This window comes from Lathyrus oleraceus, chromosome 6 (genome assembly GCF_024323335.1).
Source record: "Lathyrus oleraceus cultivar Zhongwan6 chromosome 6, CAAS_Psat_ZW6_1.0, whole genome shotgun sequence".
Taxonomy (NCBI): Eukaryota; Viridiplantae; Streptophyta; class Magnoliopsida; order Fabales; family Fabaceae; genus Lathyrus; species Lathyrus oleraceus.
The window spans coordinates 438,072,485-438,098,815 of NC_066584.1; positions in this window are offsets into that span (position 1 = coordinate 438,072,485).

Genomic DNA, 26,331 nt, shown 5'->3' on the forward strand with positions numbered 1-26,331 from the left:
ATATATATATATATATATATATATATATATATATATATATATATATATCAAATGGAATACATAAACAAATGATAATAGCTACTACCTCCAATCTTGACAAAATGGGGTTTAGCTCCTCATCATCATTTCCAAAAGCAAAATGCAATGAAAGAAAACTCTGTTTTTCTCTCTTACAAAATATCAAGTATCAATGTGTGAATGTGTTAGAATGAATATCAATTTCCATTCTGATTTTCTAAAAGGGTTGACATTTCCTAAAATGATCATTTCTCATCTAAGGCAGAAAAGCTCCCCCAAGGCAGACACCAAAATGGCAAAACCAGCAGGTCATGAAAAACAGCACTCTTGGCCCAAAAGAAGCTTGCTGGATTCGCAGCCTTCGCGGCGCGAACTGAAGCTATCTCAGCTTCCTTGCTTTGCAAGCTTCATCCAAAGTCTTCCAAGTGGTATTCTTCCAAAATTGGGCCTTCAAATTGCATTCAACACCTCTTCCATATTATGATGTTGCATTCCAAAAGCTCTCTCATCCAAAAATTCTACAAAACTAACAAATATGTGAAATAACTATTCAAAACAAAATAAATTAAACCTAATTGCGTTTATAAAAAATAGTGAGAATAAAAGTGTATAATTACATCAAAACTTGGTAAAAGGGACCAATAAAATGATATAAAAAGTAGTACTAATTGGTCCCTAACAACTCTCCCCAACTTAGCATTTTGTTTGTCCCTAAACAAAAGTTTCCACCCTCACAACCAAAGCAATGAACAAAAGATCGAACCAAGGATTTACCAAGGACATTCAAATGGTTCAAAAGTGTTTGACACTTTTTCAATCCACCTATCTCAATTCTAGACAAAACATGAATAAGAGAAATGGTTAAGTGCAAAAATCATTCCAAGGAATTCAAAGCCATATATGTCAGAATTGAATCAAACTTACACACACATCATAATAATGATGAATAACATGAAGAGTTACTTTCACTCATCCAAGCAATTAAATCAACAACAACTCAAATCATGCGGTTATCACAACAAATACTAAATCATGTGAAAAATGAGAATCAAGAGGTCTTTCAAAGGTTGTAATGTGGCTTAGGTTACAAGAAAGGATATGATTAAGAGAATTCAACAAAGTTGCTTATCCTAAGGGAGCATTCCCAAACATTCAACTCTACACAATTTCCCTTTCTTTGATCCCTATCTTTTTCTTTTTCCTTTTCTTTTTCTTTTCAAATCCACACAACCATGAGCATTTTCTTTGCTTTTTTCTTTCTTTTCTTTGTCTTTGCTCTATGGTTTCAAGGGTGATTTCTTTTTCTTGTTTCTTTTCATATTTTCACCCTTTCATAAAAATTCACTTTTCCAAGTTTCTAATCACATCTTTTTATTTTACTCTCCCCAACTTTAGATTCCAAAACCAAGTTTATTCACTAATGCTCCCTACTTAGATATAAGCAAAAGGCAGAATTTACAAACAATTCGGTTTGAGGGTTCAATTGATACGAAAGAAATTAGGATTCATTTATTCCCAAAAGTTTCAATTGATTTACAATTATCAATCAAATGAATCCTAAAATAAGCTCAAAGGGGTTTAACTAAGGATTACTCCTCACAAGGTTAGTTGATTTAAACTTTTTGGTCAAGTGGTTTTTCTCAACAAACAATGCCTCTATCATTTTCAAAAAATTTACACAAAAATAGCTTGATGCATGATTTAGCATGATAAGAATGAGTTGAAATAATGCTCGGTTTCCCGCTTTTTAGTGTATAATGGAAAGCTTCCTCACATTTGGTTAAGTCCTATTTTGATTCAAAAATGACATATACTTCAATGAATTTATGATGTGGAATTTGCACATACCATCAAACTACTCATGTTAAGTCTAGAAAGCGATAAAGTGTACCTTGAAATGCCGACACTAATTCTTATCATCACCACTCGAGGTGTCATATGCTTCTTTGTTTGCGAACATTTCTTGGTTGCTTTAAGCTTGACTTAAGGGTAAGAACAATTAAACAAAAAATGTTGGTAAACCAATTTGATTATAACACACTTAAATCTCAGTATTCATGCAATTATTAAAACAACTAAAAAAAACAAAAGTTTTGGTGAACTAGAGCCACCCAAAGGAAATGTGCGGGCTTCAGGTGCAAGGAACGTGTTCCGGAATTGTTGTTGCATAGCATCAAAGATAAATGATTGAGACCTCCTAAAGGCCTCAAAGTTCTCACAGCAATAATTGGCAAACGCCATCTGGTCGAAGACTGGAGTAGTGCGGGGTCGGGGTCTGGATGACGAAGTCCCAGCTCCTTCGGTTCTATCCATTTGGCTTTGGCAGAACCTATTCAGATAAGCATCGTTAATCACACTAGTGATAGAGAAATGTACTTCATCCGGAATGGCAACATTCGCCCGACGGCAAAGTCCCATGATCAGCCCCGGGTATGCAAGCACACCTGCTTTACCACAAAATTTGGTTCCACTTATAGCCATCTTCCGTATTTCTCCCGCTATGATTGATGCTACATCCACAGATTTGCGGATCATAATGTAGCATAGCAAACACCCTACATCCAGAGGGATCGTGGTTGTGTGGCTCCTTGGCCGAATATTGCTCAACAGCAGCACCAGAAATGCCCTCGCTTCCAGATTCAGATTTTCTCTTTTCCAAGATTTTGGAAGTCCTTAATCATTTAGGTCAAATGATTTTCCTTTAAGGCACAGAGTAGCATTCACCGCTTGAAGATCCCACACATTAGCCAATTCCTGGGTACGATACTCGCACCGCTCGTTCTCTCCCAGGGTTAGAGGATTACCAAGATATGAGTTAATTGCATCTCTCCCAAAAGAAATAATTCTACCTCTTACCCTTGTTTGGTAGTTGAAAGATACTCCCTCTTCTTGATGCATGGCGTTTGCATAGAACTCCCGAACAATATCATAATTGATCGCCGCTTCTGGTTCACAAAGTTTGGTCCACCTTTGTCTCTCAAAATTTGAAACCACATTCCGATAAGTCCCACCCGGTAATAAACGGATGAACCTTTCCGGTTGGATGGTTCTCTTGATTAGATTTTCAAATCGTTCTTTGTGTTCGTCACTTGTGAATCGTCTTAAAGAACGGGGTTGAACGGAAGTCGTGGTTTTGGTTCTCTTAGACATCTGCAATAAACATCAGACCAACCACACAACAAAACATGAAGAGAGTTAGCAATCAATCAGCATAAAAACATGGCCCTGAAATTTCCCAGTTCGCGGCGCGAAGGCCCGTTCGGGGCGCGAACCCTGCGAACCAGGAAATCTCCAGGAGCCTTCTAGGGTTCCAAAGATTTTGAAGTTTATTACTTCCAACAGTCAAATCACAATCTCTATCCTAATCCTAATCTGAATCTACATTATACATGCAAGGGTATTTCAAGTGTCAATCTCAATTTCTACAAAACCCTAACCTTACCTAAATGAGAACCCAAAAGGAATGGAGAAGAGAACATGAAAAGAACAACATACCTTATTGAAGTGCTTGATTCTTGTTAACAAATGGGGATTTGGGAGTTGGGGAAGGAAGATTTTCAGTTTTGGGAAGTTTTTTTGGGAGTGGGAGTGAAAAAGAGGGAAAGTTGTTTTGAATGAACAGGAAAAATATCCTAAACAGAACTTAAGTGGTTCTACCACGCACCGTTCGCGGGGCGAACCTTGTTCGCGGCGCGAATTGAAGCTTTGCATTCAGTTCGCTGGGCGAACGATGGTCGCGGGGCGAACGGCAGAAAACAGAACTTAAATTTTTCAAAATTTAACACAACAAAATATCAAAATAGCAGAATTGAGAAAATTTAAAATGCAGACTTACTAAGTTGGGTTGCCTCCCAACAAGCGCTTTGTTTAACGTCGTTTAGAGCTCGACGGTTCAATGATTAGCCCGGTCCGGATAGAGAAATGACACACACATCCCGATTTACGTCGCCACTATGGTAGACTTTGAGTCTTTGGCCATTTACAGTCCAGCTCTCTTGTGACTTTGAATCCTCGATCACAATGGCCCCATAGTTGCGCACCTCTTTGACAACAAACGGTCCTGACCATTTTGACTTCAGCTTACCAGGGAATAACTTCAACCTTGAGTTGAAAAGCAATACCATTAGTCCAACATGAAATTCCTTATGACGGACCCTTCCATCATGGTATGCCTTTACCTTTTCCTTGTACAGTTTATTCGAATGGTAAGCGTTGTTCCTTGATTCCTCCAATTCATGGAGTTGTCCTTTTCTTCTTTCTCCAGCTAAAGTGGAGTCGAAGTTCAAGAATTTGAGAGCCCATAATGCGCTATGCTCCATTTCTACTGGAAGATGACAAGTCTTCCCATACACCATTTGAAACGGAGTTAGCCCAATAGGTGCTTTGTAGGCGGTACGATACGCCCACAAAGCCTCGTCCAGTTTTAAAGACCAATCTTTTCTTGAATTCGAGACTGTTTTCTCAAGGATCCGCTTGACTTCCCAGTTAGAAACCTCCGTTTGACCATTCGCTTGTGGGTGGTAGGGAGTGGTCACCTTGTGCTTTACACCATAATGTTGCAAAACTTTTTCTAAAGGTGTATTGCAGAAGTGTGATCCTCCATCACTTATCAACACCCTAGGCACACCAAAACGTGAAAATATGTTTTTCTTTAAAAATTTAATCACTGTTTTGGCATCGGCCTTAGGTGAAGCAATTGCTTCTACCCACTTCGAGACATAGTCAACGACCACTAGTATGTACTCATTTGAGAAAGAAGAGGGGAATGGGCCAACGAAATCAATACCCCAACAATCAAAAACTTCTACTTCTAGCATGTTAGTTAGAGGCATTTCGTCCCGTTTTCCTATTCCTCCACTCCGTTGGCATGTATCACAACTCTTCGCATGTTCATGTGCATATTTAAATAAAGATGGCCAATAAAAGCCTGATTGGAGCACTTTAGTGGCTGTTCTCAAACCGCTATAGTGACCTCCATAGGGAGAGTTGTGACAATGCCAAAGGATGTCCTTTGACTCCTCACTTGTTACACACCTTCTCAAAATATTGTCTACACCCACTTTAAACCGATACGGATCATCCCAAACATAATATTTTGCATCCGCCAAGAATTTCCGTTTTTGATTACCAGTGAGGTCTTCCGGTGTTAAACCGGTTGCTTTGTAATTAGCAAAATCAGCAAACCAAGGCCTCACTTGAATCGCATACAGTTTTTCATCCGGAAATTCTTCTCTCACTTCCTCTTCTTTGTTTGTAATGTCTACATTGACCAAACGAGACAAATGATCCGCCACCAAGTTTTCGGAACCTTTTTTATCCCGGATTTCCAAATCAAACTCTTGCAGTAAGAGAATCCAACGAATTAGTCTTTGTTTGGAATCCGGCTTGGTTAGCAAATATTTGATCGCCGAGTGGTCAGTGTAGACTACAACTTTTGACCCTATCAAGTAAGCTCTAAACGTTTCCAATGCGTACACTATGGCTAGTAAATCTTTTTCAGTTGTCGCATAATTGACTCGTGCTTCATTTAACACTTTACTAGCATAGTGGATAGCATGAAAAACTTTATCTCTTCTTTGACCCAACACTGCACCAACCGCATAATCGCTTGCGTGACACATAAGTTCAAAATCAAGTTTCCAATTTGGTGCCACGATTATGGGTGCGGTGACTAACTTTTCTTTTAAATCAAGGAAATCTTTGAGACATGACTCATCGAAAATAAAATGCGTACCTTTGTTGAGCAAGTTACTCAATGGCTTTGCTATCTTTGAAAAATCTTTGATGAATCTTCGGTAGAAACCGGCATGTCCGAGAAAGCTCCTTATTCCTTTTATATTTGTTGGAGGTGGTAGTTTCTCGATAACTTCCACCTTAGCTTTGTGAACCTCTAATCCTTCGGAGGAGATCTTGTGACCGAGTACAACACCTTAGGTGACCATGAAGTTGCATTTTTCCCAATTGAGCACTAAGTTGGTCTCCATGCATCTTCCCAAAACCACATCAAGATGTTGTAAGCACAAATCAAAAGATGATCCATACACGGAGAAATCATCCATGAACACCTCAATGCATTCTTCTATTAAGTCCGAGAATATAGCTAGCATACACCGTTGAAATGTGGCCGGTGCATTACATAACCCAAAAGGCATTCTTCGGTAAGCAAAGATGCCAAAAGGACATGTAAAAGCTGTCTTCTCATGATCTGCTGGATTGACTGAAATTTGGTTGTACCCCGAATATCCGTCCAAGAAACAGTAGAAATTTTTGCCTGCTAACCTTTCCAACATTTGATCCATGAAAGGTAGTGGGAAGTGATCTTTCCTTGTAGCTTGGTTTAGTCTTCTATAGTCGATACACATCCTCCACCCGGTTACCGTTCTTGTTGGAATCAACTCATTTTTATCATTTTTGATAACCGTCATGCCACCTTTCTTGGGAACTACTTGTACCGGACTCACCCATTCAATATCGGAGATAGGATAAATCATTCTGGCTTCCAAGAGTTTGACAACTTCTTTCCGAACTACTTCTTTCATCGATGGATTTAGACGCCTTTGAGGTTGTGTAACGGGTTTGAAATTCTCTTCCATCATGATCTTATGCATACAATAGGCCGGACTAATACCCTTCAAGTCGGATAACACCCACCCTATTGCACCTTCATTCTTTTTCAGCACTTGTATCAATTTGTATTCCTCTTTTGTGGACAAAGTGTTGCTTATAATCACCGGCTTGGTACACTCGTCACCAAGGAACACATACTTCAAGTGTGAAGGTAGCATTTTCAGCTCTAATTTTGGTTCTTCAGTTTTCTTCGTCGCATCCAAGTCTTCCTTTGTTTCTTCTTGATAAGTAAGCTCGCCACAAGACTCTAACTCATGCAACATTGCTTCAATCTCTTTTTCTTCATTTTCGGTGAACACATTGTAGGCTCCGATAAGAGATCTCTCTAGAGGATTAGAAATATGAACTTGGTTTGCGACCTCCACTACTTCCTCTTCGATTGCATCGATTCGGAAAGAATCATGCTTGTCTTTTGGATGCTTCATGGCTTCAAAAAGATTAAAGGTCACCTCTTCGTCTTGCACTCTCACCTTCATTAGTCCATCATCAATGTCAATCATCATCCGGGCTGTTTTCATGAATGGTCTTCCAAGAATTAGAGGAACATCACGATCTTCATCCATCTCTACTATCATGAAATCCACCAGAAACAAGAATTTATCCACCTTCACTAACATGTCTTGAGCAATTCCATATGGTGAAGTGGTAGAGTTGTCAGCTAGTTGTAAAGTCATCCTTGTCGATTTGATCTCAACATTTCCTAATCTTCTAACAATGGATAAGGGGATTAGATTTATGCTAGATCCCAAGTCAATCAAACCATTACCAATGTATGTGCTTCCAATGGTAACCGGTAAAACGACTCGGCCCAGATCGGATTTCTTTCTTGGGAGAGTCTTTTGAATGATGGCACTACAACATGCATCAAGCAAGATGGTTTCGTCTTCCACGTGTCTCCTTTTCTCTGTAAGAATGTCCTTCATGAACTTTGTGTCGCAACCTGAAAAATACAGTGCGCGAAAAAACAACCGGCGAAAGAAAATGACAGAAGAGTCGCCACCGTGCGTTATTCATCCTAAAGGAGGGAAAGGAAACGCTCGAAGTAAACCTGAAAAAGGAAAGGACAAGACGGGGTTTCGCAACTAAATCTTGGGTTCCGGAGTCGGTTATGCGAAGGGAAGGTATTAGCACCCCTACGCATCCGTAGTACTCTACGGGATCCACTTTTGTAGTTCTTGTCTAAAGGGTGTGGGTTTATCTTGTGCTGTTTACCAAAAAAAAGGGTTAAATGAAAATGACTCGCGCGGATGTCGCATCCACTGCATACGTATCTCATCTGAATATGAGAATCAGAGTCTTCGTAGCTCGGCTGACCTATGGGTTGGGGGGATGTGTGCTCGCTAAGACATCGCGTCTTATGCCTACGTATCTCATCTGGAATGAGAATCAGAGCAAGCCGTAGTTCGGCTAACTACGGGGTTATGGATTGGGTTTTGGACGAACGACGTCACTACGCAATCTACCGGATGCTCGACCTTTGGAGACTTACTCGCCTGTAGTAGAAGGAGTTAACGTGTTGCTTTGGGTTTTAGGGTTTGGGATGCTCGAGGGCAAAAAGGCAGTCCTTGACGAAGGAATCGCGCTACCTGCAGGGATATGAATACAAAACACAAAACATGTATCTCAAAGTAAAATGCCACCAAGGGGCTCAAACGTTGCCTCCTATCGAGGTCTTCCAGCTAGGAAAGCAGTAAAATGCGGGAAAAATGTAAAAGTACCACGCGGATAAAGATCCGAAGTAACAGCAATTAGAGGAATGGGAAACCCTGAGATCCTTCCAAGCTAATGCCATCAAAGAAAAGTGAGTCAGTACAGGTAATCGGAATGAACCTCCAGGGGTTATCCCACAAATAAAGTGGGAAACCACGCAAGTCATCCCTGCAAAAGTCATGTGAGCCCTCACAAAAACTCAACAAAAGGGTTAGTGAAACACCATAAGCATTTTTTCATGAACAACAGTATGGTTTCAGAAAAACTCAAACCCTGTGGCATACACTCAAAAATTAAACGGTTAAACATTCAAGGCATTGTTTATACATTCATATACATATTAAACCCATGGGCAAAGGTAATGGGAATAATGGCAAACCTGATTGGAGAGCTTGATTGAAATTGAGTTGCACCCGTGAGGTTTACAAAACAATCTTCAGGGTTTATGTGAGGCAGAGGTGATTCTGTGTAGTTGAGTTCCCTTCGGGGTTTGGAGGCTGCTCTGAACTCCGTTAGGTCTTCTCTCACTATCTTTTTCCTCAGGGTTTTGTTCCAAGGAAACCTCAGAGTATTTTGCTTCTCTTCCTTCTTCTCCTCTTCTGTGTGTGTGGCTTTTGTTTCAATGAAACTCTAGTATTTATAGGCTAATATTGGTAGCTTAGTGGGCTTTTGAGAAAGGTCCAAGTCCAAAAAAAATTTATTATATTTTATTTATTTAATTATTTAATTAATTAATTAATTAATTAATTAATTAATAAAAAAATTTATTATTATTATTATTATTATTTTTTTCGTTTTTTTTTCGATTTTTTTTTCGTTTTTTTTTTGTTTTTGTTTTTGGATCTAATTCTGATTGACATGATGAAATGCAATATGAAATGCTAAATGAATGCATGAATGAGGAGGGCAAATTTTGGGGTGTTACACTTTGCATACCATGGCATTTGCTCTAATGCATCGACAAATGGAATATTAATTTGAAGTTGTTTGAATATGTCCATGAACCGTGCATAATGCCTGGCATTGTCCTTCTTCGATGGAGCATGCGGATAAGGTAGATGTTGGGTTGGAATGACACTCACACCTTTCTCTCCTTTCTTCTTCTTTCTTGGTTCAACATCCTTTTTCACCTCCAATTCAGTCTTTTTCTTAGTTGGCAAATCCTGCTCTTTTCGCGGCGCGAAGGGGGACCGCGGCGCGAACTGAAGAGTTCCAGCCACTTTCTCCCTTCCACCAACCATGTCCTCTTTTTCCAGCATTTCATCCATATCATTCTCTATTGTAATTTCCTCACTTTTTTCACTTGTCAACTCTTTACCGCTCCTCGTGACGATTACTTTACAATGCTCCTTTGGAAATGTTTGAGTGTTAGCGGAAAAGGAAGATCCTGCGTTTTGTTCCGACAGCTGCTTCGCAAGTTGGCCTACTTGATTTTCCAGATTCTTAATTGCTGCTTCATTACTCTTCTGATTTGCCATGGAGGCTTGCATGAATTATTGAAGAGTGTCCTCTAGCTTGGAATTTCCTCCTTGCGATTGTTGGCCTTGAGAGTTTGGGTGTTGATAAGGACTTTGTTGCTGAAAATTTTGATTGTTGAACCTTGATGGTTGATAGCCTTGATTGTTTATTGGTTGATAACCTTGATTGTTATGAGGTTGTCTTTGATAGCCTTGATTTTGATTGTTCACATAACTCACTTCTTCTAGTGGAGGACAAAAACTAGTAGGGTGATCTCCTTGACATAATTCGCAACATGCTACTTGATGTCAAACTTGAGACCCTTGAATTTCCTTCATTTGCTGTGGAAGCTTGGCCATTTGTTGAGTAAGCAACTCCACTTGTTGAGAGAGTAACTTGTTTTGAGAAAGAATGGCGTCATTGGTATTTAACTCAAGAACTCCCGGTTTACATTGTGAAGGGCTACGGTCATGTTGACTTTGGCGATCATTGAGTGCCATCCGGTCAATAATGACTTTAGCTTCTTCAGCATTCTTTGACATAAGAGAGCCACTCGCGGTAGCATCCAAAGTGTCTTGTGAGTTGATTGGAGCCCATTTAGAAAAATATGGATTTGAGTGAGCTCATCAAAACCATGATCCTTGCATTTTCTCAACATTGACTTGAATCTTTCCCAAGCCTCATTTAAAGACTCGTTGCTTCCTTGAGTGAATACCGCAATAGCCATTTTGGCTTCCATGAATCGGGATTGAGGGAAATATCTTTCTAAGAACTTTTCTTCTAACAAATTCCAATCCGTCATCACTCTTGGTGCTTGATCAAGGTACCACTCCTTTGCCTTTCCCACTAAGGAGTGTGGGAACATCCTCTTGAATAATGCCTCTTCACCCGTTTCATCAATTCCCGTAGAACCCGCAATCTCATAGAATTTGATGAGATGGGTATACGGATCTTCATGGTCCATTCCGGTGAACGGATTTGCATAGAGAAGTTGGAGGATTCCAGTCTTCATCTCCGTATTTCATCCTCCACGGGCAAATTGAGCATTCCTTCTTGGACTATTAGCGGACATTTCGGTACGATTGTCATCCGCCATGTTTCCGTCACAAGCTTCTACAACCACTTCTTCGATTTGAACAAGTGAGGAAGTAGATGCTTCTTCTCTCCGGTTCCTCTCTTCGGCTAGTTTCCTTCTTCTTCGTGTTTTGCTATTGAGCTTCCGAAGTGTTCTTTCAATTTCGGGATCGAATTGAAATTGCTCGTAGGTAGCTTTTCCTCGCATGCACTAGAATCTACAAAACTAACAAACCAAGTGAAACAAAAGAGGGATAGTAATAAAAGTAACAAAACTTAAAACAATGAATTATTGCAATGCTTGTAATATCGAACACCAATCCTCGGCAACGGCGCCAATTTGTTGAAAAGTATATATTCGGCAAATATTTTTATATCGTATCCACAGAGATTGGTTGTTATTACCGCCGTTCTATAATCCAAATTGTTATAAGTTTAGAAAGTAACAAATTTGTTTTGTTTGGAAAATTATCTTTTGAGTAAAATGTCACTAAAACAATAAAATGGTTTTAATCAAATGTAAAAGCTTGGCAAGATTGGAGTTCATTATTCCAAGTGCTTATGATTCCTTTTGAGAACTATATAGATTTAAGATTATTGATGATGTTCAAGTATCCTCTCAATGTCATTTATGTCTAAATGATATTGTGATAATCACTATATTGATCCTTAGATGATCTCTCAACCTAACTATCAATATAACAATCTTTAATGATTGATGCAAAAGAAGAGTAATGAATAAATCTATATCTACAACTTATTCACTACTTGAAAATCTATTTTATGTCAAGACTTAAATAATCTCTTTCAACAACTACTCAAATCTGATTTTCAACTTAGGGTAAAAATAGCATTCAATACATCAACAATCTTTTATCATATATATATATATATATATATATATATATATATATATATATATATATATATATATATATATATATATATATATATATATATATATATATATATATATATATATATATATATATATATATATATATATATCAAATGGAATACATAAACAAATGAGAATAGCTACTACCTCCAATCTTGACAAAATGGGGTTTAGCTCCTCATCATCATTTCCAAAAGCAAAATGCAATGGAAGAAAACTGTGTTTTTCTCTCTTACAAAATATCAAGTATCAATGTGTGAATGTGTTAGAATGAATATCAATTTCCATTCTGATTTTTTAAAAGGGTTGACATTTCCTAAAATGATCATTTCTCATCTAAGGCAGAAAAGCTCCCCCAAGGCAGACACCAAAATGGCAAAACCAGCTGGTCATGAAAAACAACACCCTTGGCCCAAAAGAAGCTTGCTGGATTCGCAGCCTTCGCGGTGCGAAGGTTGTTCGCGGCGTAAACTGAAGTTATCTCAGCTTTCTTGCTTTGGAAGCTTCATCCAAAGTCTTCCAAGTGGTATTCTTCCAAAATTGGGCCTCCAAATTGCATTCAACACCTCTTCCATATTATGATGTTGCATTCCAAAAGCTCTCTTATCCAAAAATTCTACAAAACTAACAAATATGTGAAATAACTATTCAAAACAAAATAAGTGAGAATAAAAGTGTGTAATTACATCAAAACTTGGTAAAAGGGACCAATAAAATGATATAAAAAGTAGTACTAATTGGTCCCTAACAGCCTCGAAACAACAATCAGACTAGTACCAGCTATGAGAGGAAGAGGGTCACGTTTGATCCTATTCCTATGACCTATGCAGAGCTCTATCCCTCTTTGATAGAGAGGAAGTTGATTACTCCGCGTGATCCACCGGCTATACCTACCTCAGTGGTGGTGTAAGCCCGAACTACATTGTGTTTATCATTCCGGTGCCCCCGGACATGACGTGGAAAACTGTTACTCGCTGAAGACCAAGGTTCAAGACCTTGTGAGAAGTGGTATCTTGTGTTTTGAGGACGTAGGTCCCAATGTGAAGAAGAACCCATTGCCCGAGCATGGGAAATCCTCTGTCAACATGGTCCAGGGCTGCCCTGGTAAATATAAGGTCAAATATGTCAGCCATATTCGGCAATCGTTGGTCCAGATGAACAGATTGTTATGTGATTACAGTCACTATGAGCATGACCATGATAGATGCCAAGTTTACACTGTCAATCAAAGGGGATGTCGCCAAATCCGTAAAGACATCCAAGAAATGTTGGATGAAGGTGTAATTGAAATACTTCAGAATCGCGATGCGGATGATGAAGTCAATGTGATATCTCCAGTATTTCGGATCCCAGAGCCTGTTGTCATCAGGTACGATGGCAGCAAGCAGAAGGCTTCTCCCTTTTTGATAATAAAACCAGCTGGCCCTGTGCCATATTCTTTTGATAAAGCTGTCCCCTATCACTAGAATGTTGTGGCATTGGAGGATGGGAAGGAGGTGCCCCTTCCCTCCACTTCTGTTGTTAATATAGCCGATGTCAACGGCCTGACCCATAGCGGTCGTGTTTTCTCGGCTCCGCCAAAGCCCCAGGCTGACACCAGAAGGGCAGATGTTGCTAATTATGTTGTGCGCCCGGTTGGGAATGCTGTTATTGCTCCGAATCCGGCACTTGTTGCTAGTAAACCTGCCACTGTTGTAAGAACTCCTGTCTCTGCTGGCTAGAATGACACCATGAAAGAAGACTGTGATGAGATGCTGAGGCTCATCAAAAGGAGTGAATACAATGTTATAGATCAGCTTCTACAGACGCCGTCAAAGATCTTTGTGCTATCTTTACTTATGAACTCTGAACTATACCGTGAAGCTTTGCAAAAGGTGTTGGATGTGGCGTATGTAGATCATGACGTCACAATAGAATAATTCGATAGTATTGTTGCAAACATTATTGCTTGTAACAATTTGAGTTTTTGTGATGCAAGGATGATGCAAGGAAGAGACCATAATTTGGCACTTCAAATATCCATGAGTTGCAAGGATGATGCTAACGTGCTGGTAGACACTGGATCATCGCTAAATGTGTTGCCAAAATCCACTATGGCGAGATTGTCATACCAGGGGGCTCCCATGAGGCAGAGTGGAGTGGTGGTGAAAGCTTTTGATGGATACCAAAAAACGGTGATTGGTGAGGTTGAACTCCCAGTCAAGATATGACCATGTGATTTCCAGATCACTTTTCAGGTCATGGATATCCACCCATCATATAGCTGTCTGTTGGGCAGACAATGGATTCACGAGGCAGGCGCCGTGATATCCACCCTACACCAGAAATTGAAATTTGTCAAGAATAAAAAGCTGGTGGTGGTAGGGGGAGAGAAGGCTCTCCTAGTTAGCCATCTGTCTTCCTTTTCTTGCATAGATGCTGAGGATGAAGTTGGGACGCAGTTCTGTAAGACCCCAATTTTGTCCCTAAGATCCCTCATGGCATCATAACATTGCATTTGCATTGCCTCAAGGATCATAAGCATCTTGGTTCCCTTTGCCTTTGGGTGGGACCTCTTGTGAGTGGTTTGAGATCACCAAGCATGCTTGAATTGTATATTATTGCTTTTCTCACTTTGTTTACTAACCAAAAGCACAAAAATATGTCACTAACATCTTTTGTTTGTAGCTTGAGCAATCACAAGGTCCAAAGCTTCTAGGAGATCTTTTGTGCAATGATAAGGTCAATAGGAGATGAAAGCAAGCATGGTAATGGTTCCCAAAGTTCTCCTCCATCAAATATGCCTCCCTAGAATCTCAATTCATCATTTTGATCAAAGCAAGTCAAAGTGTTTGAGGTTTGTCCCCCAAGAAACCCTAATTCATCTATGCACCACAATGCCTTACTCTTGAAGCAACCTCAGCCCCTGATCAAATACAATCAAGGGAAGTTATTTAATTCATCATTTCATGCATATTTGAACTTATTTGAGTGTCCTCAAACATCAATTCATCAAGATATGAGTCATGGACTTGAGAAGTTGATCAGTCAATTCATCTGACTATTCTAAAATACACTGAGACCTAACTTTTTATGTGTTGGTCAAATGGAGATGATCACAAAATAAAAAATGTTCTTAAGGACAATATGAACAACTTTCATGTTCATAAAAAATTTATTTGACGCTTGGAAGGTCATCTCCCATTCCAAGACATTATAGGTCATTTTGACTGAAACCCTAATTTTCGGTCAACTTACCAAGGACATAACTTATTCATTTTTTATGATTTTGAGGTGGGATCAAATGCATTGGAAATATTAATATGTCTGCTTAAAATTTTATGTTGAACAAAATTTCAAAGGAAATACATGTGATAATGCAAGACATTATAGGTCCTTTTGGACCAAATGCATTAAAAGGCAAAAAAGTCCAACTTCAAGTGCCCATAACTCTTTCATAAAAAATCCAAATGATGCCAAAGTTAAGTCCATTTTGATTGTCTTGAGAAGATCTACAACTTTTATGTTCGAGGTTGTTTCATTTGAGGTTTACATCATTGAAACAGAGGGGCTTGAACATTGGCCAAATTTAGAAACTTTGCCTTTACATGTTTTGCACCTTGCACTTTAAACTCAAATTTCACCAATTTCCACACTTCAAATGGATTTTTGCCCAACATAACAATTGTTCCTTACATCAAAAAACTTTCCAACCATTACTCACATGATGATGTTAGGATTTGGCAAATGGTATTTTCGAAGAGGAGAAGTTTTTGGTCCAATTATGCATAACACCTCAAAATTCCATGCACCAGCAATTACCATTCAGATTACACGTCCATTTTACTTTGGTATGATTTCAGATTGCATTTGGCATTAAATTTGGGCCTTTTGAATGATCATGCAAGCCCATGCAATGAATGTCCAATTCCATGCACACGGATTGAATCACACTTGCCTTGCCATTCCATCTATAAATAAGAGCCTCACTCCATTCAAATTTCATCCATGAATCAACCTGAAATGCTGCTGAACTGAAAACCTAACCTCTCACCAAAGAAGCTATTTCACTTTTCTTCAAAATTTTCAAATCTAAAATTCAACTACATCTGGTTGAATCTTTGGATCTAAATCTTCTAGACCTTCATCCTTTAGTCCATTGCACTTCTGTTTTGCCAAAGGAAGCAAGGAAGCAAGCTCAAATCTCCAGAATCCAAGGTTGTTCTTCAATTGGTTTTTTCTTCGAAACTCATCATCTATTGATCTATTTGCTTGGATTTTATGTTGGCTGAAGTCCTCTCAATAGAGGCATCATTACTATGCATTTAATTTTTGAAATCCATCAAGTTCATATGAACATCACAAAATTTCCATCTCTGATTTCTTTCAATATAGAGATCTAGAGTGGAATTGAGTGGTACAGGGATGATGTACATCATCCCAGCTTTCCAATGATGTATGGATCGTGTATTTTGGTTAAGCTTTTGAAACCTGCAAATGTCACCGGAATCTTCATGCTCAACGGAGAAGAAGGTGGCTCCGGTGGCCGTCCCTTTGCCAGATGCGTTGTGGATCGTAGGATATGATTTCCAGTTTATATCCTAGCCCTTGGATATTTTGACTTTTATTAATGCTAGGTGTCACGCGTTGGACTTTGGCCAATGGTGCAGATGCGCTTCTGGAGCGTATGATCTGCCAGCTCAATTAATGAGCTCAGATCTAACGCTCCTGGTTTTTTTGAATTTCTTATTTTCTGATTTTATTTTCTTTATTTCTTTTTATTTCAAAAATTCATATCTCTTTTATTATTGGTCCAAAAAATATGGGACCAATTGCATTCTTCTCCAAATAATTTGTAGTTTCTAAATTTGATTTTTAATATTTTTTATTTTGTCATTTGATATTTTTTATGAATTTTCTCTTTTCTGGTTATTTTTAATTCATTTTAAATAGTTTTTGATATTCAAAAAATACAAAAATATTTTCCTAACCTATTTGAATGATGATGGATCTATGAAAAATATTCTCATCAATTTTTTAATTTATTTGAGATTTATTTGAGATTTTAGTTCAATTAGGTTATTTTTGTTCATTTTTAATTGATTAAAAATAGTTTCTGACTTTGAAAAATGCTGAAATTTTTTGTCAAACTTTGTTTGACCTTGTTGAACTTGGGATAAATCAGTTGGACCTTTCAAGGTTGATTTGAGGTGATTTTGAAGTTTGACCTCTCTTTTATTTTTTAATTAAAGTTTATTTTTATATTAGAAAATGCCAAAAAAATATTTTGCTTATTGTTTGACCTCCAATGTTCATCTCACTTCTGATTTCTCATTGTTTGACTTTGACTTTCAATGTCATTTGGTCAATACACATGGATTGGTACATTTTATTTCACTTTATGCACTTTATTCTTTCCATTTTCCTTTTCCATTATTCATCTCTTTCTTCCTCTTCTTCTTTTCTTTTTGATCAATGAGTTAAAGGTTGATAAGTTAGAATTGATTAGGGAGGCTTAATCTTCCTTGATTCAAATCTAATTCATCTTGATCAATTGATCAAGTGAATGGCTTTGCATTAAGGATAGGTTGTTTCCTAAATCATGCAAAAGGCTTAAACCAATACAAGATCAATTCTCTTTTTCTTTTGGCATGGCAAGTTGTTGGAACTTGGTTCACTAATCAAGACTTCTAACTTGTGTTGTTGCCTACATTATTATTGACCGGCCTCAGATAGTTATGACTTCTACATAAGTCCAATTACGATTGCTTAACATAGCGCTAAATTTGCCTTATGGCACACTAACTACTAACACTAACCATTAACAATTAACATTTACTTTTTGCACTTTACTTTTATGCAATTTACTATTCTTGTACATATTGTTCATTTGCTTTTTTCCTTTGCTCACTTGAGCACATGTTTATGTTAATGCCATTTGCCTTTTGCTCACTTGAGCACATAATTGTGTATATACTATTGTGCTTGTGTTTTGTTTTGTTTATTGTGAACCAAATACAAAGAATTGGACAAATGGACTTAGACTTTAGGATCTTCCCTATGCAAATTTGGAGTCAAAGAGCAACTAGGCATTGAGCCTTTAGAGTGCTATAAAAAGTCAAAGAGCAACTAGGCATTGGGGCCTTTAGAATGCTTAATCTTGAAGATGCACATTGAAAGGACCATATTCTAAACTCCCTCTTGTCCATTCTTTGATTGTATTATAGAACCTTTTGATGTGTGTTTTCTTGTGCTAGGAGTTCCAACTTGAGCTTAATTGAGGAACCATTGCCATGAGCTTCTAAGATAGAGAGAGAGATCCAAGATACATTGAGAAGTCTTTCCAAGAGTTCATTTGATTGTTGATTGCTTGAGTTTATGCTTTATGTGATTGCTTATTCCCAAGGATGGGAGCTACTTGGATCATCAATATAATCTCAAGAGAGGAACTCCATTTGTGGTTTTTTTTCTTATCCCTCACCTTTTTGCATTACTTAGGACCTTAGCCCTTCTTCTTCTTCTCTCCACTCTATCCCAAGCCAAATCTTTGTGCAAACATCTAATACTTGTTTTCAACATTAGAAACCTAAGCCTTATGCTTTTGATTTTCAAACTTTCTTTTCATAATACTTATTTTGAATTGAATATTTAAGTCAAATTTGACCATTTTGTATATACTTCTAATTGATAAATATAACCCATTCAAATATCTTTTTGTGGTTCCAATGGCCACTTCCTTAATCAAGTTTTTCATAACCTTTAGCTGTTAGGTTTGAGTTATCTTGGTGGTAGATGTAATACTCACCTATATCCTTATTGATGGACAATGAGTCTCCCATGCTTAATATAGGGTTAACCCCTCACTAGCATGTTGAAGCTATCCTCACATGGTGGATTTATGGTTCTTTTTAGGTTGAGTTTTCTCCCTTTGATAACAAAATACCTTAAGGCTTTTGGACTAATTAATTCACCAACTTGTTTTGAGATTTTTACCCCGAACTACGAGGTTTTGATCCTAATCTTTTTTTAAGATGGTACATAGGCAATGGGTTTATCCATTCAAACACAAAAAATGTAAATAACTTGTATATTATCTTCTCATCTATTCAATCATGTTTGCACAAACAAATTTTCACAAAACGACAACCTTACCACAAGTGTGAAAAGGGCTCCCTAGGAGTACCTAGGATGTTTTGGGTGCCTAACACCTTCCCATTGCATAACCAACCCACTTACCCAGATCTCTGATTCTCTTTTACTAGTTTTTTATTTGATAAATCTTTCAGGTTTTTGTTTGTTTTCTAACCATTCCTTTGGATAAATAGAAGTGCGGTGGCGACTCGACTTGTATGATTTACCTTGGATTTAGTCAATATCTCTAATGGTAACGAATACCCCGCTACAGAAAAGTGGCGACTCTGCTGGGGATTTTTTCCTAGTGGGTTTTGCCTACTTTTCATACTTGTTGTATTGTATTATTTTGTGACATATTTTTGTGCAATTTGGGATTACTGTATTGTATGTAATGATTGATTTGCTTGATATTAATTCCTTGTATGCTTGGTGATCTTTGTGAGATGAGTTCTATACCCGAACTCGAGTGCACTTAGGATAGGAAAATGGCATAGTCTTGTTGACTTGCGTGGAGTTATTCCTTAGCAAGTTGACTTGCAAGTCCATTCATTTGGTGGAGGTCATGTTGGGATCAATAATGTCACATAAGTAGTTGTGGTTAGACATTACTCTTTCCAGTATAGACCTTAGAAGCCAAGGACCTTATTTTACCAAGCCCATCTTGGCCTATTCTTAGGATGTAGTGCAAAAGTCGTTCAAGTGTAAGATTTGATACGATTGTTACGCGATACTACACTCATAAGAGTCTCTCTTGAGAATATTTTTGGAACACGAGTGGTCGTTTCTCCGATAATATCCGAAAGATGGGATGATGACTATGGGAAGCTTTTGTAGAACATGTTTGGCAGGTTTAAACCCTAGTACACTCCCTTTGGGGTGGTTCTTAACCGAGACCCCATGCTCGTGACTTGCAACAAACCCTTGATTCGTGGTTGATCCGTTCATGTATCCTTAATATCAATGGAACTTGGGTGTTGATAAGGTGTAAACCATAACCCACCAAAATGGATGATTGATATTAAGGATAACATGATCCATCCCATGACCTTTATTTGGTGTGCTTTGCTTGATCCTTGAGTGTGATTGTTGCATTCATGCATCCATTTGCATCCATATCACCAATAATGAAGAAAATTTTCAAGGAACTTAAGAGGTATATTTGCAAATTTTCAGACATGGAAAGACAAAGAAGGAATACAAAGAAGTACAGTTTCAAACAACCAGATTTGAAAGAGTTAAGGAATCTGACATCCTATGTACTAGATCCCTTGGGTTTCAAGGCTCGTTATGGGAAGCTTCTTCCGCTTCTGACTACTCAGGTGGATGAAGGATTGATGAGTGTATTGGTGCAGTTCTATGACCCTTTGTACCGTTGCTTCACGTTTCCGGATTTCCAGCTTTTGCCCACGCTTGAGGAGTATGCCTACCTTGTGGGTATACCTATTCTAGACCAGTTGTCGTTCAGTGGCTTGGAGACTATTCCTACTTCTCAAGAGATAGCAGACATGTTGCATATAAATGAATCTCTGGTTGGTGCTCATATGACTACCAAAGGTGGAATTCAAGGTCTCCCTTTTGAGTTCCTCATTGCTCAAGCTATTGTGTATGGGAAGGCCATGAGTGAGGACGCCTTTGAGGCAATATTTGTACTTCTCATCTATGGGTTAGTGTTATTCCCCAACATCGACAAGTTTGTGGATGTGAACGTTATTAGGATCTTCTCTACTCTTAATCCCGTTCCGACTTTGTTGGGTGACACTTATTTTTCTTTGCATATGAGGAATGCAAAGGGTGTGGCGCCATTGTGTGTTGTTTGCCTCTGTTGTATAAGTGGTTTATTTCTCACTTACCGCAAACGGTCGCCTTCAAGGAGAAAAAAGGATGTCTACGGTGGTCCACGAGACTCATGTCTCTCACTAATGATGATATCTCTTGGTACAACCGTGTGTATGATGGTGTGCAGATTATCGACTCTTATGGCGAATTCTCCAATGTACCTCTTCTTGGTACATGTGGTGGGATTAACTACAACCCTGTTTTGGCACGTCGTCAGCTTGGGTTCCCCCTAAAGGATAAACCTTATAACCTTATGTTAGAGGGTGTGTTCTTTCAGGAGGGTAAAGATCCCCAAGGCTTGAAGGGCAGAATGGTCCGCGCTTGGCGCAAGATTCATAGGAAAGGAAGGAAAGAGTTGGGTCCTAAGAATTGTGTTGCTATGGAGCCTTACACTGCTTGGGTTAGGAAGAGAGCATCTGAGTATCTCATGCCTTACGAGTATCCAAGACCTACACCTTTGGTTATGGTTGGGCCTTCAACCCTCCCTGACCAAGGAGTAGAGGAGCTGAGAGACGAAGACCGATCACGTGCTTGGATCCGTGAAAGAGAGGAGTTGCTTCAGCAAATCAAGGAGAATGATGCTTTGATTGAGTTTCTCGAGCATCAGGTTATTGATGATCCTGATGATGCATGGACTTCGCTACTTCCTCAGTCTTCCAGGTTTTGGAAGAGGAAGTACGACCGACTCGCCAAGGAGAAGGCAGATATGGAGGCAGCCTATGAGAGGGAGGTGAAGAGGATAGTCAGCTCTGAGATTATCTCCTCGACTGTGCCTGCAGCCAATGCATACTTTGCTCCAACGGCCATGCCAGCCGGATTCCCGTGGGGGATGCCTCCCAATTTCATGCCCGAGGGTCCTGCTCCTACCTTTGCTTCTATGCCGACATCTAGCCCGGTCCTTGTTGTTCCTCCTCCTGTCATGCATACTGTCGCATTACGCGAAAAACCGGCGGGAAAAGACACAGAGCCGCCACCGTGCGTTATTTATCCCAAAGGAGGGAAAGGAAACACTCGAAGTAAACCTGGAAAGGAAATGGTCTCGCGACCAGAGATGCAAGGATTGGGAGTCGGTTATGCGAAGGGAAGGTATTCGCACCCCTACGCATCCATCATACTCGACGGGATCCACGCTAAAAAAGAATAGAAGAAAGGTTGCTAAAACTGCTCAAAACTGCACACACACTGGAAGCGAATACAGATGAAAGACGGAAGAAACAGGACTCGGCAGGATATCGCATCCTGGGCCTACGTAGTCTGTCAGACACAGACATCAGAGTCGACGTAGTTCGGGACAGGGGAAACGTGCTCGCTAGGATGTCGCATCCCATGCATACGTATCTTCTCTGACCAGAGAAGAATCAGAGCACTCGTAGCTCGGCTAATGCACGCCAAACAAAACCCACAGAGGAAACCGACTGCCAATCGCTGGGCTTACGTCAGACTCCAACATAAACAGGCAGACATGGAAACCGAATGCCAATCACTGGACTTACATCAGACTCCGAACCAACAAACACACACAGGAAACCAACTGGCAATCGCTGGACTTACGTCAGACTCCAACAAGCAAACAAGACACAGGAAACCGACTGCCAATCGCTGGACTTACGTCATACTCCAAACACACACAAGAGGGTTAAAAAATAAAAAGGGCGCCCGGAGAGATCAGCTCATCTCCTGCCTACGTACCTCATCTGGTATGAGGATCAGGGCGACGTAGTTCCCCTAAACAGGGAAAGAACTTCTAACCTAACCAGAGACAAGGGAGATAACAAGCTACTAGGGAGACTACGACTCGAGCCTAGAAGTTGTCATGCATACGATCCCTATGTTGAGGTCTCTATCCTAACTTGCACAGGGAGCAAGCTAGCCTAAACAGCACAATCAAGCAAATACAAGCACAATAAAGCAAGCACACACACTATATGCAAACAAATGGCTCATACAAGGCTAGGCTGTAGAAACAAACCAACTGGAATGGGGTGTTTTTAGCTCTTAACCCTAACATTGAGAGTTAGGGTGAAGCAGATGAAATGGGAAGTGAGGGTAAGACCTCACAGCTCTTATCCCTGGCCTGGGAGAGCTTGAATCAAATAGAAAGTGTGGGAGTTCAGAATGAAGGAACTCTTCTCCACAAATGACTGACTCTATGGATAAGATTTTGGGTTCTTACTCACAATGCATCAACACATGATGTGAGCAAAGTGAGTGACACAACTGAATAGCAGGGGATGGATTACACATCCCTTTTATCTACCAATTGCCTCTTAAGAGGACTTTACCTGCTTGGCACAAAATTAAACAAACACAAGCATTGCCTCTTAAGGAGGGCTTCGGACAGGTGCCTACCAATAACAGTAGGTCTTCCAGACTACATGAAGATTAAGGAATTATACCTCAGTGGTATGCCAACCACAATCAAGCAAAGCAAAGTTCAAATGAACTTAAAGCAACTTAGGTACCTGTGGAAACAGCTAAACCAATCAGTACAATACTCAGAAAATAGTCAACAACAGTCAATATCAGACAGACAACCCAATAGGCAACACATGAGCCATAAGCGCAAGTGAATGGTTTTCAAAGCCTACAAAACAGCAAATGTTAGCCAATAACAACAAATGATCAAGCTTAAATGAAGGAGCAACATCAATCATGGAGATGCACACTTGAACCTGAAACTCACAACTCAAATGTAAGTAACAAACCACTAGGTCAAAGCCTAGGGTCAAAAGGGGATCAAAAAGCCAAAACAGAACTTCAAACTCAACATGAATCATATTTAACCAATCAAGAACAAGTCCTAAAAAGGACCAAACCATAATCAATAAGCAAGTCCATTTGGTAGGCAAGAGAAGTCAATGATCAATTCAAGGCATGCATTTGAACATTATGAGTGAAAATTCTCAATCAAAACAGAAATGATTCAAATAATTCTGGAAAAATTCTTGAACATTGAACACATCTAACATGATCAACACACAAAAAATCAGAAGCATTAGAAGTCATTTGGCATGGAAATCAAATTTCACAAGTTGAACAACCAAAGGTGTGACACAAATTGTCACACCTTGCAAACACAAGCATAAAACAGAATTGGTACATGAGAAAATACCAGACCAAGCCTAAAACATCCATCAATGTGTCTAGGATCAGCATGTAAAATTTCAGGTCCATTGGATTAAAATCAAGCATTTCATGATAGAAAGAGTAAGGCAATGTCACAAATGCACCTATGAGCAATCAACCTAGAGCAAATAAAATTCCAGCCAGGCACAACTTTCAAATTCATGATCATTAAAAACTAGATATTCTAAGGAACATTTTGCAAAAACTTGGAGATGAATTGATGCATTTTCCAATTTTATATGATTTTATGAAGTTAGCATACAAAATGAAATTCAAAAATGAACATGGCATATGGAAATGGAGGGAAAGCACTAAAATGATGAACAATTTGAAATATTGTCCTCGCTGAGGATCGAACCTAGTCAAAATTTGAAAGTGGCACGCTAATTACCAAAATGCCACCGTTTCCTTAAGAACCCTAAGCCAGCGAAAGTTTCCAGAAAACGTCGCTTGAAACCGCCGCTATTCTATAGGAACCACCTTAAATCTCCAGAACTCATGAATCTTCATCTTCTTCATGAGGAAGAAGATGAACACGATGAACTTCATGCATCAATTTTCCAGAAAATCCAGAAATGTCCAGAACTCAAAGATTTTTATATCATTCAAATCCTTATTCCATGTACATCATAGATCAACTAACAATTTATTCTAAAACATCATAACAAGTTCAAATCGTGCAAAAACATTTTTGGATGCAAAACTTCAAATGCACATAACTTAGTCAATAATGCTCCATTTCACACGATTTTTCTACCAGAATTCTCATCAATCAAAGATCTACACGAATATGCTCATGAATTGAAGAATTATGAAGGTCGAAAATCATACCTCTTGAAGAGCAGAATCTTGTTTTGCACGTTCCAAGGCTTGTAATAGTCCAGATCAATTCTAGAAGTCTTGTGGAGATGATTGGTGAAGAATTGGAAGCTCAAACACGTGTGAATCCAGCTGGATTTGAATTTGCCATTAAACCTTCAAGCTTCAAGTATGCAAGATTTTGAGTAGAAATCCACAAGATGCAGGTTCAATCTTACTTAAAAACACTCCATGATCATGAATTCACCAAGAGAAATGAGGTTTATGTGAAGAATTTGGAAAATATTTTTGAGAGAAAATTTTGAAAAATTTCTAGATCTAGATCTGAAAATGTGTGTTATGATCAATGTAGTTGTGATTAAGCTTATATATGTCCTCTTAATCATTCTGAAATTAAGCTTAAGCCATGTTTAATTGGGATTAGAGGAGTATAAGGTGTATGCACCAATTTGCATTTTCACCTCATGCATGAGATACACATGTGAACAATGCACACCAAGGCCCAAATCCACTAAAAATTACTCCATGCACACATTAGGATTGGAATTACATGCATGTGATCAACCAATTTTGATTTTGGCAAATTTCCTTCAAAAACTTCATGAATAAGCAAGTGATCACATGTCCAAATTTCATGCAATGTGATTGTTGATTTGGAAACTTCATGTCATGAGGAGAATTGTGCAAAAAGAACCACCAAATTTGGAGTCTTGGTTCAAAAGATATGGCCATTTGAAATTCCAAGCACACTTTGCAATGATTTGATCATAACTCCTTAACCATTCATTAGAAATTCATGATCCTTGACTTTTTGGAAATGGGAGAGAAAGATCTTCAACTTTAATGTTGGACAAAAATTCATTTGAAGCTAATTTGAGGTTCGAAAGTTGAATTGAAGTTGGTCCAAAAACTTGCCATTTTTGGAAACTTGAAATTACAGGCCACTTTCCATTTTGGAAACTTTTGATCTGGCTTCAAAATCTTCATAGTAGATGTTTGACATGTTGAATAACCTTCTTTGGGACATGAATGAAGTGTCTCAATCCATTTCTCCATCTCCTAGCCCTCAGTTGACTTGCAGTTGACTTTTATGGGCCTCAGATGATTTGGTCATGCACTGTGGACTTTTAGCCTCCAACACTTGGCCAACTTGCGTCAAAATGAACCTTGGGTTGTGCAAGCTCATTGGAACAACCATAGGGCCTTCATCTCATGGAAAAACCCTTGTTCTCTTGCACAGATGGAATTTCCTGATCAGTTTTGACTGATGCAATGCAATGGACTATGCAATGTTAAATGCAATGTTAATGACCTAAAAAATGAAATGAATGTACAAATGGGAGGTGCAAATTTGAGGTGCTACAGCTGCCCCTATTCAATCAACTGGGAACCTGAACGAATGAGAGCAACGACTGTCAGACCTTCAAGGTACACAGGGATTGAATACCAAAGAACCATAGAAATTTGCACTTTGCGGGGATCCAAGAAAAGAAAGTTCACCAATGGCAACTTCCACTGGGTTTTTGTATTCATCACTGGACCAGACAAGACGTTTACCAAAGACTCCACTGGGGATTTTGATTTTTTATCAATGAAAAGATACATCCAAACGTCAACGAACGAACGGGAAAAACTCAACGTTTACCGAAACC